A 12497-nucleotide genomic window follows, 5' to 3' on the forward strand; every position below is an offset into this window, starting at 1 on the left:
CACAGTCATAATCGCTTAACAACTTGACCCAACTTCGTTGCCTCATATTCAGTTCTTTCTGATCAAATATGTGCTGCAAACTTTTATGATCGGTGAAGATGGTGCACTTCGTATCGTAGAGACAATGTCTCCACATTTTAAGTGCGTAGATAACCGCTCCCAGTTCTAAGTCGTGAGTAGTGTAATTTTACTCGTGTACTTTTAACTGTCGGGAAGCATAGGCTATAACCTTAATATACTGCGTCAACACGCATCCTGACCCTTTACGCGATGCGTCACAATACGCGACAAAACCATCGTCTCCATCGGGGAGACTTAAAATCGACGCTTGGCACAATTTTAATGGTTTCTATCTTATTTGGATCTTTGTGAAATCTTTGTTGCTTTACAACATGACCAAGGGATTATGCCTTCTTTATTCAAAATCACATTTTGAAAACTTCGCGTATAGCTCTTCTTGCTTTAACACTTCCACAATTTTCCTTAATCGTCGTTCGTGCTCTTCTTTACGTTGCGAATATATCAAAATATCATCAATGAATGCTATGACAAATTTGTCAAAGTAAGGTTTACAGACTCGATTCATGGGTTCCATGAATACTGCCTGCGCATTTGTTAACCCGAACGGCATGAATAAGAATTCATAATGGCCGTAGCGAGTCCGCAACGCTGTCGCTGCAACGTCCTCCTCTTGGATTTTTCATTTGGTGATAACTATATATAAGATCAATTTTCTAAAGATAAATCGCCCTTTGCAGTTGGTTAAACAGATCATTTACTTCGAAGAAGTGAATACCTATTCTTGATCGTCACTTTATTCAATTCTCCCTAATCAACACATATCCTAACACTTCCGTCCTTCATTTCCCAATTAAAACTGGTGCACCCCATGGTGACTAACTAGGTCGTATAAAATCTTATCCAACAATTCTTGTAACTGATTGGATAATTCTTGCATCTCGGACGGTGCAAGTCGGTAGGGTGCTTTAGCAACAGGGCCAGGTTGAGACATTAAATCGATTCTGAATTCGACCTGTCGGGTTGGCGGTAATCCAGGGAGTTCTTCTGGGAAAACTTGTGGAAATTTGCGTACCACCGGGATATCTTCCATATGTTTTCTTTTAAATCTGTGGCAATCACGTTTGTTAAATACACCACGTCTTCCTGACGTAAATATTATAACATCTCAAGATGAGATTAGAGTGGTATCATAATACCGTACACTTTTCTCTGTATCTAATCGCTTCATCGTCCGAAGGAGAGCTTCTAATCATCTTCTTTTCATATTTGATTTCAGCTTCATGTTGAGTTAGCCGATCCATGATAACTATTACGTCAAAACTTCTTAACTTTACTGGTCGTAGGTCAACAAGGAAAGGTTAATCGTTCAGAATAATAGGACAATTCCGAACAATTTAGTTAACCATTAGGGATTTACCGTTAGCGATTCTACAGGATAGGGTTCTATAGTTTCACTAATCGGTATCTTTCCAAATGATAGGAGGTTAACAGGAATTAACTTCTATCGACGACTGTAAAAATATCGCTGAAGCCTATTGATTTAAAACTACAACATACTTAATACCACCTTTGGATCATGACGTGCTTTATTCGAATTACTCACAAAAGCACGGCTCCTTGCTTGATCAGAGGTTGATGCTTGTCGTGAGGTTCATCTTCCAATGACACCTTGGTTCAACTTTGGGCAATTTCTCTTGAAACGTTCTGTACTGCCACATTCATAGCAAGTACAACTGTTTGGCGTAATTTGATTTCTTTGGATGGATTGTTATTGGAGCTGTTGGGTTTAGAGTGGTTGTACACGAATGGGTTGGGGTTGCCGGTTCACATGGCTATAATTGGTTCTACAATTAGGGCATTACATCCAGCTTTGCCACACCTGTGGCCTACTATCACTCGACATTCTTCTTCCTGCCGATAACCATATTTTCCACATTTAGGGAAGGACCCTTCATGCGGTTCATGTTTTCACACCAGAACTAGTCTTAGTATAATTCTGGGTTGTAGGACATACCTACTTATTCACAAGTCTATCTTGCACTATACCTTTATCATTTCTCTTTTTAACACTAGACGTCTCACCTAACATCCTTCCAGTCCGCTTCCCATAAAGTCAAATATATCAGTGCTGGCTTGTGACACAACCCTCCCAAAGGTTGTATATTTTACAGGATTGACTATACTCCTTATCGATGGAGTTAGTCCCCTATATAGCGCTCACTTCGCTTAGTTTCAGAAGTAATTAGCCATGTTACCAGACATGACAATTCCTTCAAACTATTAGCGTGTTCTAAGTGATCAGCACACAACATTTCTATCTTTCATAGCTCAGTTCCCAATCTCTGAACTTAATTACTCGAATAAAAGTGCTCTAGCACAAGAATTTTTAAATTCTGACCATATCATCTGAGTAAAAATTTCCTAACTATACTTTTGTACCATCGTGTTCCATCACGATACAACATAATCTACCAACATATCTGTAGCATATTTCACTACACAATGTTCTAGACTCTTACCAATATCCTTAACCATTTCGATCTTTTCTATCCACTCGCTAATCTATTCCTCCCTTTACCATCAGTAAACTATTAATAATTTCCTTAACACAACCAACAAAATATCCTACATACCGGATCTAATTTATTACGACTACCATTCATGTTTAGTTTATAACTAATACTTGTAGTCATAATAGTATTCGGTGGAATATTATCACTCTTAGTAATAACACTAAGAGTTGAAATATTCATAATCATGTGATTGCTCGATCTATAATTCTGCGATCACATTTGCATCAACACTAGCAGTGATCTGTGATACGACATTCGGTATCATCATCTGCTATCTTTGAGCAATCAACTGAATCATATCAATTTCCATCATTGGAGCTACTCTTTTTATGTCATTCTGCTGTACTCATCCCGTACGCAGTAATCGATATTAATCTCACCGTATAACTCGTTACCAGCTCAATCATAATAGCAGGTACACATACACACCAAATATTATCATATATATTACACATACCGGCATCTAGTATATATGTCCCACAATTATAATAACATACGGACTTAACCTGACGTCGGTTAACGTTTAAATATGTTTCATAACCCTTGTCACCAACTGACATATAGATCTTTCTCAACAAAGATTAATGTTTAATATACTTGATTTCAATATCCTTCCGCATGTCAGCGTAACCGATACATGCTCACCGTGAGCACCGAACGATTACGTACCACGGAGTTATAATATCCGTGTTTATTCGTATATCCGGCATACACAGTATACCACCTACGAACGAACAACCAACTATGCTATAATGATTCCAACACTTCTTTGTGTATAGGTAAGCATTCTATTCGAGCATACATGGGTGTAGACATCTAACGGATGTAAGGATAACATAGGGAGTTGCAAGGTTCAAGGTAATTGCGCAACATGGGTTGCCTTCAAATATTATTAATTACTACTATGGGAAACTCTACACTTGCTCAGTCAATGTCCTCAGGCGTTCTAGGTTTGCTAAAATCAGTAATTCTCGATCTGGAGTTGGTCTGTCTCATATGTTTGTGAGTGAGAAATACATACATATATATATATATATATATATATATTTCTATATATTATTTTTATCTGCTCATTTATTATCAAATTTATTATTATTATTATTATTTTATTTTATATTATTATTATTATTTTTTTTATTTAATTATTTACCTTAATGGAATAAGAATGGGTTCAGGTACAGATCCGTCCGTACGTGAGGGTCGACGGTTCGGGTGAACATCTGGGGTTATTAGGATATACGGTACCGGTGTTGGTAGGGTAAGGGATTTATCAATTTTGGTTGGGACTGACGGCTACTAGATATTTCTGGTTAATGTCAAACAGGAGATCTAACTTGGTACTATCATAACTATGGCCCAATAAGTCAGACTTATCATCAACCGATGCTCTAGAAATTTCAGCATCCTCGGTACTTTTTATTATTTCCTTTCCCGGTTCCTTATCCGGGTCCCATTTCTCAATACATGTACCCACAAGATATGTACATATATATATATACACATTAGCACGTATAAATAATATTATATACTTTACACATATGTTGCCATTTTTACCTATTAACGTACCCCGTGACTTCCCCTGAATTACCTCGTGCGGACAAGTCTGTTATTATGTTCCGGACCATAATAACCCACTTGTCCATCCAAGTTCATCCAGCTCTCGTCACTATAAATTATTAGTTGATATTCAGATCCTATAATACTTGAGCTACTGGTTATATTTTAGGTATCTTTTAAAGACATCCTAATTCTTTTATAACCAATGGCTCTGATACCAAGTTCTGTAACACCCCGCAACCGCAGCGGAAACGTAAACGGGATGCAACAGACACCTCTGATATCAACCACATTTTTTATAAAGAAAACTGAATACATTAATATACTTCAAATTACATTATCTTGTATTTCATTACCGTCTAGGTGATACACACATCATACAATACGATACATAATTCTATTTGTTATAATGTATCCTAATATCCTGCACGCAAATCTTATACACATCAAGCACTTAGCACGTAAGCAATCACTTCATCTTAATTGTACCTGAAAAGCATGTGAGAAAACGGGTCAACTACCAATAGTTGGTGAGTTTCACAATTTGAGTAAACCATGATAAATCCATATCAAAATATAATATTATCTGGGGACACAGTTAACCCAGTACCGTACTCATTCCGGGGGCAATGTTAACCCAGAATTACGATGTAATTATGCTGAGCCCACAAGTGAAACCTTTGACTATCACACACAATCCCCGTGGCATATCCCCCGCCCACGGACCCGTGACATATCCCCCGTCCACGGAACTGCCCCAAACCGCTATGTCTAACATTACATAGCAATATAAATATCAACAAAATAGACATGTGCAACTGGCTGGGAAACATCAGCAAATCCATGCCGGACCAGTTGGGTTTGTCAGACCAATAGTACTATCCACACTCTACCGGCTTTCAGTTAATCACTCGTGTTCCGGGGCCTTAGAATGTTAGCAACTCAGACAATTACCATCTTAGTACATTTCCGTACGATTCCCGTACCATAAAATATATAAATCCACGCAAATCCATGCGTTCAGTATGTATTTAAACATTTCAGTAAAAACATGCTTCCGCCCCGAGAAAATATTCGAAATCAGTTCAGAAAAAGGGGCTCGAGAAACTCACCTTAGCACATGCAAGCAGGTAACAACAATCATTATCAGTTAACACGTCCAATCTGTAATATGATCCCTACGATCGTTACTATACACTCATTATTAATATAACTTTAACCAAGTTAACCGGTACATCTGGGGACACTGTTAACCCAGCACTGTACCCGTTCTGGGGCAAGGTTAACCCAGAAACACTTCTCCGGACTCAGATTGTGATGTCGTTTAGAGTTCCATGGTCACAACTACTATTAGTCGTTTTTCTCGTTTTGCGTGCCTAGCACGGTTATCCGTTTGTATGTTTCAAAAATGAGTTTGGTCACACACGACCCGAAAATAGTGGTTGACTGATAATTTAGTTAAAGTGGTGAAATTTGAGCTCGGTTTAGACGCCCCGTTTGGCCGCGGGACCCGTTTCCGTCTTTAGCGTACCGGAAACTGTTAAAATAGGTTAAAATTACTCAAATCATCCGAATTATTTTCGGATGATTCATTTTTACTTGTTTAACTCAATTATATAAAAATAGTTCATTTTTAGGGTTTTTATTCACCAGTCAGCTCGCTTAAGCGAACTTCACTGGTTTACGCGTTTTAACTTTAAAAGTTTGATAATTAGCACAAATAATTATCCGTTACTCTCGGATCTTGAAATTTTGCACAAATCACTTTTTAACAGTGGGGAGTTTTATAAAAATATTTCCAGAATTAATTCTTATATTTAAAATTTATTTATCTATTGTTAAACACTATTTAAACACTAAATATGTCGTAAATACCAAACGATCTTAGAAAAATCCCAAATTTTTCCTGGATGTCCCCTGCCATCCACATAGTCCCCTGTAATTTTTCCATAACCAAAATCTTCTTTTACATGCCATTTTTACTAAAACCGAGCTAGAACACCCTAGAACTCGTTTAACCGAAACGCCTACTTAGACTTCTCCATCTGACCTCAAATTTTTTGTGTGACTTATACATGATATAAAAAGCTTATCTACAATTTTCCAGAATTTTTCATGATATTTAACTATTTTTCACCATTTTTGGCCAAAACCGAGCATTAAATTCACCAAATATTCATCCTTTGTCCAAAAATTACCAAAATTTCACAGAACTCATATTTTCATCTATCTAACACCTCTGTAAAATTTCAAGACCTAACTCTACACGTATCACAATCTGTCCAAAATTCATAAACCGTACAAAAACGAACTACCTTGTGTTTCTAGCTTCAAATCGCAAGAATCTCACTTTCTAGCCTTTACTAGCAACTAGATACAACACCTACAAGCACAATAACACCACACCAAGCAAGTTACACCCACAATCAAGCCATTTCTTTCATGGTTTCGGTTATGATATAAAAACAAAGATTTAACCGTAAAAATTCGTTTTTGGTTCGTTTAACTCCTTTCTTGGACCAAGATCCCTTGTATAACCCGTATACATCACTTGATCATGCAAGAATCTGTTCCATATCGGGTTTTCACCCTTTTTCACTTGGAAACCTCCTTTTCTTGCAAGAACACTCAAGAAACGAACATAAACACGTACATAACACAATTTTACCTAGGTTTTTCTTGTTAAAAATCTCGGTTTTTGGTTCTTGATCTTGAGAGAATGGGTGGATTGTTGATTTGTGTTTGTGAAAAAAGAAATGAAAGGCTAGGGGGGTTACCCCAAAGCCGATAGGACCACTTGGAGGGTGGGGTGGGACCCACATCTCCATTTTAAGTCACATATTCAGATTCTCGTAATCCGGATAATGTTTTGGATAATCTGGTTCAGTTCGTTTTTCGGTTAAATGTTTAATTCGGCTTAAAACGAGGCTAAAACGGTCGTTTTTCGGCTTAAAAATGAAATTTCTATAAAATCGATTTAAAAACTTTAAAAACTTAAACCATGACATTTATTAACTTAAAACATCATATCATTAGTTATCGCGCATCTTTTTCGGCTTGATCGATCGTCTCTTGCTCGGTTTGGTATTAAAGGTTTCGTTTAACGTACCAACGTACATTAAATCGAAATTCTTTTTCTGTGCCGTACTTTACTTATCCCGAAGCATTAATGCTTCCTAAAATCACTAAATATTATAGATATCGTCTATAATTGAACCATCGATTCGTTCGGGTTTCAATAACTATCGATCGATTGATCGCATATTCAATACGGTGAATTATATATTCACGTACAATCAATACAATGAACCATGTATTCTCGTATAATTACTATGGTAATTCATGTATCCGACATTAAATATGACGTAACTATTGTCTACCGGTTAGGATATACCGGGTTTCGTCGGAATCGTTACACCAAACTACTGGTGGAATGGGATGAAAAAGGACATCGCTTCGCATGTGGCGAAATGTTTAACATGTTTGAAAGCCAAGGCTGAACACCAAAAGCCTTCTGGACTGCTTCAGCAACCCGAACTTCCCGTTTGAAAGTGGGAGTTAATAACCCGAACTCCCGAAAATGACTCGACAACATAATGCTATATGGGTGATTGTGGATCGTTTAACAAAATCCGCACATTTCATTCCTATCAATGAGTCGTACTCAATGGATAGACTAGCGTGTATTTATGTGAACAACATTGTTGCTTTGCATGGGGTACCGCTATCTTTAATTTCTGATCGAGACAGTCATTTTAGGTCAAACTTTTGGAGAAGCTTCCAACAAGCACTCGGCACAAAGTTAAACCTTAGCACCGCTTATCATCCACAAACCAATGGGCAAAGCGCAAGGACAATTCAAACGTTGGAAGATATGCTCCGAGCTTGTGTGATCGACTTAGGTGGAAGTTGAGACGACCACTTACCCCTAATGGAATTCTCGTATAACAATAGCTATCAAGCGAGTATTCAAGCCGCACCATTCGAGGCGTTATATGGTCGAAAATGTAGGACGCCGGTGTGCTGGTCTGAAACCGGAGATAATCAATTATCTGGACCCGAGATAGTCCAAGAAACCACCGACAAAGTTCTTCAAATCCGCGAACGACATAAGACGGCACGTGATCGCCAAAAGAGTTACGCCGATGTCCGTCATAAGCCGTTGGAGTTCAATGTTGGTGACAAAGTCCTGTTGAAAGTCTCGCCATGGAAAGGCGTAGTCCGCTTCGACAAGAAAGGCAAGTAAAGTCCTCTATTCGTTGGACCTTTTGAGGTACTTGAACGAATTGGTACCGTCGCATACCGTTTGCGACTACCCGAGAAAATGCAAGGGATACACGATGTATTCCACGTCTCTAATCTACGAAAATGTCTAGCAGACGAATCTCTTTCGATGCCATTAAAAGATGTAGAAATAAATGAGAATTTAAAATTCATTGAAAGACCAATTCAACTTGAAGATTCGAAAACCAAGAAACTTAAAAGGCGAACATTGAAAATCGTGAAAGTAAGATGGGATTCCCGACGAGGACCTGAGTATACATGGGAACTCGAGTCCGAAATGAGAAAGAAATACCCCCACTTATTCTCGTAAGCAATCTCGAGGACAAGATTTATTTCAAGGTGGGGAGGATGTAACATCAGGTAAATTTCGGGCCAAAGATGTCAAATTTCAAAGTCAAGGGACCAATTATGCCAATTTTCCAAACTTCAGGGGCTTAAATGAAAAATATGTTTTCTTGACCCATCGTGCTACGCGACAGGTCAAGAGAGACACCCATCGCGGTACGCGATGGGGTGTCTGACACACAGTGACACGTGTGCCACGTGGCACACGGTGGCAACGCCTACCACCACGTGTCACCACGTGGCAACACGTCCGCCACGTGGCGCGGTGCCTGCCACGTGTTGACACGTGGCAGGTCTAGTGGGTGAGTCACCAGGCCTACGTTGCGGTACGCGACGTGCCAGCCAGGGGCCCATCGCGTACCGTGATGGGACCCAATTTAGCCCTATAAATAGCAGCCTCGGGTCTTCACCATTTCACATCCAAAAATCACATACTACTCTCTCTCTAACTTCTCTCACTACCTCGTAAAACGTGGCATCGATCCATCTCGAAAACCGTGCCCCGTTACCTCCTTTTCCGTGCCTATTATCTCAATATACGTACTACTTCCCCGAAGACATTCCAAGCAAGAGAAGGTGTTGCCCCGACATCTCGACGTTTACCTCGAAGTACGTGCTAGGAAGAGTTGGTGTCTCGAAAAGCGTGCCAAGTGAGGAATACAAGTTTGCAAGGAAGGAGTGTTGATTGAGCGGCGTCGAAGTACTGCCCAAGTGTCTAGGGTATTTCTAAGCCAAACAAGGTAGGCATAATGCCCGACCAAAATAATAATAAAATATTGAAAGGGCTTAATACCCTAAGTCGAAATTATTCTCGATAAACAAAGAAAGATATAACAAAAAAAAATAAAGAAAAGAAAGATGAGTATATATATGTGAGTATATATATGTATATGATTATTCTTTGTTATAAAATATATTATTTAAGTATAATGAGTATACTTAAATAATAAAGAAAGAAATACGTTTCTTAAAGAAGAAGAAACGTAAGAATTTATAAATAAACTAAAGGTTTATAAATTACTATTAAAACTAAAGGTTTTAAAGTAAAAGAGATTTATGAACTAAAGGTTCATCGAGATAAATAAGACTAAAGGTCTTATGCCGGATCGTGTATCCGACTAACAAATGTTATACTCGTACTATAGGTGCGAGATAGCAAGAAAGACTCAACAGACGGTGTTGGAAGCCGATCCCATTTGAAAGGTGAATACGCCCCACTTTTACAAACTTGTTTTCAAACAAACAAAAGTGTTATGTGTAAAACTTTACATGAGACTAAGTGTCTCTAAAAACATTATAAATAAGAGTATGAGCCTAGCCCTCAGGCTGTGGTATAAGTTTGTCTGGATCCTTACATATTTGGAACACGGTGGGCACATCGCACCACGCCTGGTCACGACCTCCAGCCACGATGGGCCGAACCAAAGTATGTTCGAGTGAGAATGACCTTGTGTATATTTATGGTACCTAAGTACGTTGAAACGCTGCGGTGTTTTGCTGAGGTGACCTAGTGTAGAGACTCGAGTTTATAATGACTTTTTAACTTGATTATTCCTAAGCCAAGATGGGCCGAGGCTTACGTAGTCTCGAGGGGTAGTTAAGTAAAGAAAATATTTTTAGAGTCAGCATATTCACCAGCATTCGTTGCTGACGTATTTTATAACATTTTACAGGTAATCAAGATTAGGGCTTGTAGAAACGAAGAAGCTCAAGAATCCGATAGCTCGGATAATTTTGTGTAAATATTAAAATATGGTGGTTTTGTAAAACTTATAAACAAGTAAACTTAAAACGAGACTTTCATCTCGTTCTTTTGTAATGTAAATATTTATAAATATGATCCTTATGTTTTATAAAAGTCTTCCACTACTAACTGCAACTCTGATTTATTTACAAATATGGTACCAACTATTGATCATACTCCTAGGCCTGGAATGGGGGTGTGACAATGCCTTCAAAAATCATCTTTGAAAAATTGAAAGGCAGATCATATATAATACCAACAGTGGCATTTGCTAAACCACGACTCATCAGAGTACATGATCCTTTTCTTGGAGCAAATCCCTGTATCACATGGTGAATTAAGAATATATACAACATAGGAACATTCCCTTTTGAAATTGCCCATCATGTAAAGTTCCCTGATATCCCATCGTTTGTTCAAAGATCCTCAGCAGGTGACCTGTATTGATGTTTATTGGGTTATGGTCATCATCATGTAACTGCAAGCATCGTCTTATCATTCTTTCTGTCACATGTATTTCATGGATTGCAACAGTTGCTTCGATTCTTCGACCATTTATGTCATCAACAAGTCTTGCAGAGCGCCAGAAATCGAGTGAATGATTTCTATAGATGATTGGTCACTCAGTGAAAGCAAAACTTACATTGGATCTAGCCATCCAAGTAATCATCCTTGACACTGGCTCATTATCAGGAGTAATCTGCAACATGGCGCACATATTATGCTTTTGTTCAAAGGGATACTTCGGTTGATTATTATCCGCCATGTCTGAAAAACATAATCAAACACATTCAAAATGAAATTAGTCATAAAGTTCACAACTTTAAGTAATTTGAGGTTACAAAAATGAAGAAGAAAGAGAGAAAAATCATCAAGAACCTGTTCTTCGACAAGTTTATAACCTAAACACAAAAACAGAGTGTTAGCATATAAATACATAATCGAAGCCCATTATAGACTAATCGTGATCGGAAAACACATTATTATCACTTACCGAGTCGGAATTAGAGGGCTGATTAAAATTAGGGTTTGGATTAGAAACGAATGTGATAAGTCGGTTTAGGTTTCTTTGTGATTAAGTAGTTGCAGTGGAAAGAGAGAGGGAAAAGTAATGTTGAATAATATTTCTAACTCCCTCTTATATACCTTTTGAAAGTGAGTTTTAAATGCGTTTGTCGTGTAGTGAGTTATTAGCTGTCAAACATAATAATCTTATCCATTTAAAACCTTACCCGATAAAGTTAAGATGTCAAACCTTGCTTGGTAAAATTTTCATTAATAAATTGACAAAGTTTTCCCGATACCTTCCACTTACAAACCTTGCTTGGTCAAGTTAAGTAATTTAAAGTCAAGACACGATGAAGAAAGCTTACCCGAAATACCATATTTCTTGAGAAATTAATCACAAGGTAAATAATCAAGTATAAAATATCAAATAAACATCTTTGCTAGGAATCAATTAAGATACCTGTATACATTTCTTAAATTTCAATTAAAAGCTTGATCTAGCATAAACCCTATCAAAATAAGAAACACATTCAATCAAGCATACTTTGAAGCATAGTGTTCCCGAGCAACCTTCCGAATGTTTAATGTGCCCGAACAACCTTCTTATGCAAAGTATACCCGAACAACTTTCATAGAGTATAAAGTGTCCCAGAAATGATATCTAGCAGACAGTGTACTCAGAAAGTCAAATTTTTGAAATTACCAAGTATATTGAGGGAACAATATTGTACCCGGAATATAAAGTGTGCCTGAAAGACAAAGTCTGCCCGGAAAGACTTGTAATTTCAAAGAAATCATAAACACAAATAACACAGAGCATGCTAGGAATGAAATTAAACGTAAACATCTAAGTGTGCTATAGTCTAAAATTTCAAAGAGCTTGCCCGAAAATCCTATGTTAGCACTAAGCTTACTAGGATACTCATATTAAAACATCAGGTATGCCCGGGAACTAAACTAAACTG

Source organism: Bidens hawaiensis, unplaced genomic scaffold (assembly GCF_021521415.1).
Source record: "Bidens hawaiensis isolate Kalapana, Puna unplaced genomic scaffold, B.hawaiensis_p1.1 tig00002265_1, whole genome shotgun sequence".
NCBI lineage: Eukaryota > Viridiplantae > Streptophyta > Magnoliopsida > Asterales > Asteraceae > Bidens > Bidens hawaiensis.